A 7,857-nucleotide genomic window follows, 5' to 3' on the forward strand; every position below is an offset into this window, starting at 1 on the left:
AAAAAACGGACAGATAAAGAGAGGAAGAAAAAAAGAGCTGAATATTTAAGAGAGAGAAAAATTCCGAAAAATATTCAAACTTTCAAATAAAAAAAAACTAAAAAAAAATCTTCTGCTTTCTTTCATTGTTTGAAATCAGAATTAATTGTTGTTGTTTCATCAAAGCTTGAAGCTTTTGTTTTTGGATTACCGCTCCACTGGTTTGCAAACTCTGTTCGTGGGTTGTTACTGCTGCTGGACTATTGTTGCTGTGCTATATTGTTATTACTGCTGATGATTCTCATCTTCATTTTCTTTAGCTTCCAATATCAGGTACACAACTGACATGCTGGTTATTGTAATCCGAAATATGAAGCATGAATACGAAAAATGAAGAGTTAAAATTCTAAATTTGTTTTAATTATATTCTGAATTTTATTTGTATGTACAAATTATTTAGCATGCAAAAAATCAGAATCATATAGTTAGCAAATGGTGTAGTAACTCCGTCGAGTCATCAAACGAATAAGCCATCTAGTAGGAACTGGGTAGTAATATTGTTTAGTTAAATAATATTGGTTAATTTCAGCATGTAAATGGTTTAGGATTAAAATTAGATTGCTAAGTTTTTTTTTTAATTTGACAAACTGAGAACATGCCTCGTATAATGTAACTAGGTAGCAACATGTGAATAAGACGGCCCAGGTCTAGTTTTAAGTCATACACGTTAGGCTTGGGCCCGCAGTGGCAACAGACTGTCCGGTTTGCATCAATTTCAGATTTATGAATCATATTCAAAATCCATCTATAAAGTATGTAAATAATTTAAGATATTTTCTCTTTTATTTTGTAGAGACAAATTTAATAAGAGAAAAATGTAGGCATTTTAGGATTGTCCTTTAAAAATAAAATGAGATGAGCCTCGCCCAATAAAATGCACCAATTGCGGGCCCCTCAATAAATATTTAATTGAGTGTTTAGAATTCGGGATGGACTGTTTAGTGAATTCCACAGTCTTGCCCATAAATAATAATACGCTAGTCGCTTTAGGCGCGCATTTTAATAAGCTTACCTTCTTAAACTCGGGTGTGCATTTCATGCGACCCAAATCCAAATCCAAAACATTGAATAAAAATACGTTCCGGATCGCGGGTGCATTTTATGTGACGCAATCCAAAGACATGTTTTTAAACGATGTTCACATTTTAAAAAAATAATAATGATAATGATAAAAGCGGTAAAAAGATAAAATTTGCACATAAGTTTATAATTGTATTAAAATCAGATATATAAGCCGAATATGACAGTTGAGCGACCGTGCTAGAACCACGGAACTCGGGAATGCCTAACACCTTCTCCCGGGTTAACAGAATTCCTTATCCGGATTTCTGGTACGCAGACTGTAATACAGAGTCATTCTTTTCCTCGATTCGGGATTAAATTGGTGACTTGGGACACCCTAAATCTCCCAAGTGGTGACTCTGAAATAAATAAACAAATCCCGTTTCGATTGTCCTTTAATTGGAAAAAACTCTTTGTACCCTCGCGGGGGCGGAAAAAGGAGGTGTGACAGCTCTGGCGACTCTGCTGGGGATTCCTATTGTAACCCTCTATTTTATTGTCCTCTGACTTGATCCTGAAATGTATGCCTCTGTTGTATGGGCGGGCTCCCAACTTCAATACTTGAAAATTAAAGACTGAAATGTATGCCTCTGTTATTTGGGCGGGCTCCCAACTTCAACTCTTGAAATGTAAAGACTGAAATGTATGCCTCTGTTATCTGGGCGGGCTCCCAACTTCAACACTTGAAATGTAAAGACTGAAATGTATGCCTCTGTTCTATGGGCGGGCTCCCAACTTCAACACTTGAAATGTAAAGACTGAAATGTATGCCTCTGTTCTATGGGCGGGCTCCCAACTTCAACGCTTGAAATGTAAAGACTGAAATGTATGCCTCTGTTATCTGGGCGGGCTCCCAACTTCAATGCTTGAAATGTAAAGACTGAAATGTATGCCTCTGTTATCTGGGCGGGCTCCCAACTTCAATGCTTGAAATGTAAAGACTGAAATGTATGCCTCTGTTATCTGGGCGGGCTCCCAACTTCAACGCTTGAAATGTAAAGACTGAAATGTATGCCTCTGTTATCTGGGCGGGCTCCCAACTTCAATGCTTGAAATGTAAAGACTGAAATGTATGCCTCTGTTATCTGGGCGGGCTCCCAACTTCAATGCTTGAAATGTAAAGACTGAAATGTATGCCTCTGTTATCTGGGCGGGCTCCCAACTTCAACGCTTGAAATATAAAGACTGAAATGTATGCCTCTGTTATCTGGGCGGGCTCCCAACTTCAATGCTTGAAATGTAAAGACTAAAATGTATGCCTCTGTTATCTGGGCGGGCTCCCAACTTCAACGCTTGAAATATAAAGACTGAAATGTATGCCTCTGTTATCTGGGCGGGCTCCCAACTTCAATGCTTGAAATGTAAAGACTGAAATGTATTCCTCTGTTATATGGGCGGGCTCCCAACTTCAACAACAACTTTAAAAACAAAATGTCATTCCTTTCTTTAGGTTGGCGAGATTTCAACAACTTTTTTTTAAAAACACCTTTCCTTTTTCCGCCCCCGCGAGGGGTGAAGGAGTTTTTCGAATTAAAGGACAGTCAAAACGGGATTTATTTATTTATTTCAGAGTCGCCACTTGGGAGATTTAGGGTGTCCCAAGCCACCAATTTTAATCCCGAATCGAGGAAAAGAATGACTCTGTATTAAAGTCTGCGCACCAGAAATCCGGATAAGGAATTCTGTTAACCCGGGAGAAGGTGTTAGGCATTCCCGAATTCCGTGGTTCTAGCACGGTCGCTCAACTGTCATATTTGGCTTAAATATCTGATTTTTATACAATTATGAGCTCATGTGCAAATTTTATCTTTTTACCGCTTTTATCATTATATTTTTTTTTATCAAGAATTGCAACATCGTGGAAACACATCTCGAACCACGTCACATCAATGCACCCGTGGTTGTGGGCATATTTCAACTCTGTTGAGATTTGGATTTGGGTCACATAAATGTGCACCCGAGTTTAAGAAAATTAAATTATTAAAGGCGCGCCTAAAGCGACTAGCGTATCATTTACTTTGGGTAAGACCGTGGAATTCACTAAACAGTCCATCCCGAATTCTAAATATTCAATTAAACATTTATTGAGGGCCCCGCAATTGGTGCATTTTATTGGGCGAGGCTCATCTCATTTTATTTTTTAAAGGACAGTCCTAAAATGCCTACATTTTTCTCTTATTAAATTTGTCTCTACAAAATAAAAGAGAAAATGTCTTAATTTATTTACATGCTACTACCTAGTTACATTATACTAGGTATGTTCTCAGTTTGTCAAATTTAAAAAAACTTAGCAATCTAATTTTAATCCTAGACCATTTACATGCTAAAATTAACCAATATTATTTAACTAAACAATATTCCTACCGAGTTCCTACTAGATGGCCTATTCGTTTGATTTTTGACTCGACGAAGTTACTACACCATTTATTTATTTAGGCAATATATGCAGATAGTTCAACTGTTAAGCTATCGTCGAATGTTCCACTATGTCTATTAAATAGCTACATGATTCTGATTTTTTGCAAGCTAAATAATTTGTACATACAAAATAAAAATCAGAATATAATTAACTATAATTCAGAATTTCAACTCTTCATTTTTTCGTATTCATGCTTCATATTCGGATTACAATAACCAGCGTGTCAGTTGTATACCTGATATCGGAAGCAAAAGAAAATGAAGATGAGAATCAGCAGCAGTAATAACAGTACAACACAGCAACAACAGCCCAGCAACAGTAACAACCCAGTAACAGACCGGTGGAGTAGTAATCCCAAAACAAATGCTTCCAACTTTTATGAAACAACAACAATTAATGCTGATTTCAAACAATGAAAGAAAACACAAGATTTTTTTTTATTTTTTTTATTTGAAAGTTTGAATATTTTTCGGAATTTTTCTCTCTCTTAAATATTTAGCTCTTTTTTTTCTGTTTGTGTTTTTCTATTCTGTCTATCTGTTCTTTCTTTTTTTTCAGATTCGTTCCACTCTGTTCTCTTCTTTGTCTGATTTCAAGACCTCTATTTTATATCCTCAACCCTTTAATCAATTAAAATCAATCACTTTCTCCTACCAAACCCATTATTCTTCCCACTCATCCCCATTACATAAAATAAGTATATCAACCCCACCCCATTATATTTTGTCCCCCATGACTACCATAAACAAATACAAGATTCCCCTCCACTACATTTTGTCTTGTCCCCCATTAAATTAAACAATTATATCAAAAACCCACCCCATTATATTTTGTCCCCCATGCTTAACATAAAGAAATACAAAATGTTCAATTACCAAACTACCCCTCCGACCTTATTGCAATTACCATTTTACCCCTGAACGTACTACAAATTACCAAACTACCCCATCAGCTATAACAATCAATTAATCAAACTTAACCAAAATATAGACAATATGATCAATTTCTAACAATGTTCAAACAACAAATCACATGAACATGATTTCTTCAATATTTCAACAACAAATCACATGAACATGATTTCTTCAACATTTCAACAACAAATCACATGAACACAAATTGAACAACAAAGAACAACTAAAATTTGATTGAACAATATTTTAGCAACAAACAAACCTATTTTCAGATTCAACAACAACAATAACAAACAAGTATATTCAGATTTCTAAATTCAATAATATTGAACTTAGAATCAACTCTAACAACATTACAACAAACAATTCCTATATTAAACTTAAACAAGATTATGAGACAAATTCAAAAAATAATCATAAATGATAAACAAGAAATCAAACTATACAAATTTCGGATTCAAGATCAACCAAACAAAGTATGAACATGAATGAAAATATTCAATAACAATAACAAACAAACTTTGTTCAAACTTCGAATTAAACTTAAACAAAACAAATAAACATATTCAAATTACTAATCTTCAAATAATCAATTAAATCCAACCAAAATTATAACAAAGATATATGATCCAAAATTAAGAAGCAAAACATAACTTCACATTAAATTACTAAATTAAAACGAACTTCAAACAAAGATGAACATGAATTAAACAATGTTAACAATTTCTGAAAATACATAAAATACATGAAACAAATTGAAGAAACAATTAATTTAAACTTCAATTTGAATCTAACAAACATTAAACTAATGATTCCCTTTTTTTTTTTACAAAAATGAATAAAATTAACATGAAATAATCATGAAAAACAACTAATTAATTTCCCATTTAAATCTGAAAATTAAATTAACAAAACACATGAAGCAAACTAAAAATTAATTCAAACGATAAACATGAACAAAACAAGGATCGAACATTTATCGATTTTTACTTCGAGAAATATAAAACGAAATATGGACAAAATAAAACTCAAAACCAACTAACCGGAGATGAATCAACGATAAACTCCCCTTCCTCTTGAACTCAAAACAACACACCACAGACTCAAACGAAAACCAAACGAATCCTTGATGAAAAGGAAGGAGATGACGCACCATTAGAAGCAGAAACGAAGCCGCAGCAGCTGGTCGACGCAGCTGGAAGGAGGAAGAGAAGCAGCAGCGATATGGATGAAGAAGAAGCAGCGTGAAGCAGCAGCACCGGCAGCAGCATGACGGAGGAAGTAGCGGCGACAGCCGCGACGACGAAGAGAAGACGCAGTCGCGACAGCAGCCATGGCAACGAGCGGAGCTGCAGCGGCGACACGACATCTGCTGCGTAGTTGTCCAGGAGCTGAAGCACGGCCATGGCAATCACTGAAGCAGCAGACGATGAAGAGAAAAGGATGCAGCAACAGTAAAGCAAACGACGCAACATGACGAAGAGGATGAAGTCGCGATGGTGGTTTTTGAGGTCGTTCATGGTTTTTGAGGTTGTTCATGGGAGGGCAGCTTGGAGACGACATGTGTGTGTGTGCTTGCGTTGTTGTGTGTGTTGGAAAAGGAGAAGGAGGATGGAGGGGCAGCCATTGATGCTAGGGAGGGGAGCTTGAGGAAGAAGAAGAAGATAGGAGGGGGGCGGATGACTTAGCCTTTTTTAGGGTTTTCTTCTCCTTTTTTTTTTGTTTTGTGTTGTTTGTAAGATAATAGGGGTGTTGGGTTATGGACTGGGTCGACCCAGTTCGAAATGGACTGGGTCGTTTGGGAAGATTGGGCCATTTTTTGGGCCTGTGGCTTGAAATCGAAGAAGAGGCCCAATTCCGACTTTGTTTATATTTTCGCTCTCTTTTCTTCTTTTATTTTCTAAAACTAAATTATAAAAATACTTAACTTATTATTAAGAACTAAATTAAGTTATAAAAGCGCAAATTAACTCCCAATAACAATTAACGTATAATTAAGTAATAATTAAGCATAAAATTGTATATTTGGACATTAAATGCTAAAAATGCAAACGATGCCTACTTTTGTAAATTTTTATTTTTTGTAAAACAAACTTAATTACTAACAATTTTAGAATTAAATCCTACATGCAAAATGCGACATATTTTTGTATTTTTAATAATTTAACAAATAAACATGCACAGACAAACATACAAATAGTTACACAAAATATCACAAAATATCACAAAAATTGCACACCAAGAAAAATTATTTTATTTTTGAATTTTTTGGGAGTAATTCTCATATAGGGAAAAAATCACGTGCTTACACGGCCGGCAGTGGGAAAGGACATAGTTCACTTTGACCACCCCGGGTACTGTATGTTCTACACCTACCCCTTCATTGTAGGGTACACACTTCCTCTTCCTCTGTTGGCGGTGGATTTGTGCCGTTTCTACGAAGTATGCCCCGCCCAACTTTCGCCATATTTGTACAAGGTATTCTTTATGCTGCTCAAGTATGCGGAACTCGTCGGTCGAGAGGTCACTTTGGACCATATACTCAGCATCTTTACTCCTCAACTTATTCGTGGTTCGATGATTCACATGCGTCCTCGGGGGTCGAGGAGTCTGCTGGTGAATATGGATGATAGGACCAACCGTCGTTTTTATGAGACTTACTTTTATGTGCGGACTGATCACATTGTGGCGGACCCAACGGGATTCCCTGAAAAGTGGAACTTTGCGCGTAAGTTTGTATTTTTAGTCGGTGAAATGCTCGACCGTTTTCTATGGGTACTAAACTTTATCACGTCTTTGCAGCTGAGAGATTACCCCCTCCACCTATCGAAGGTATCCATGAATGGGTGGAGGCCATACTTCCCCATACAGTGGGGATTCGCGGCCTTTCATGAGAGGTTCGAACGCAGGCCCCTTACAGGTGAGATGGCGTCTTTGTCTACTGTTCCCTTTTTTTTAGCTTCTTATGCGTCATTTGTCGTTGTCAGGGAGAGTGCGGAGAGCAAGGGCCCCACTATTAGCTTTTCTCTAGTCGGTCACATCTACTCACCCTATCGTAATACCCATTACCCGACCTTCATCGAGGGCTACTTCAGTTTAGTCTGCTTCTTTGGTTACCCCTGTGAGGGCCGCTTCTCAGGACGAGGTTCCGACCGATGTCGTTCGCCCAACTGTGAGTCAGAACTTGGTCAAGGTTGAGGCGATGAGTGTGGAGTGGATGAGAAATTGACTGCGCTGGAGAGAAAAGTCGCTGGGTTGGAGAGCATTGAGAGTGCTAGGTCCGAGGCTTCGGGGAGGGGGACGGCCCTGGAGAACACCATCCGCGTCCTCCAATCCGAACAAGAGTCAGAGAGAGCGACAGCTACCCTTAGGGAGGCGAGGCTCAAGGAGCGCATCGGCGTGATTGATCAAGAGGCATCAGTT

This window comes from Nicotiana tabacum, chromosome 5 (assembly GCF_000715075.1).
Source record: "Nicotiana tabacum cultivar K326 chromosome 5, ASM71507v2, whole genome shotgun sequence".
NCBI lineage: Eukaryota > Viridiplantae > Streptophyta > Magnoliopsida > Solanales > Solanaceae > Nicotiana > Nicotiana tabacum.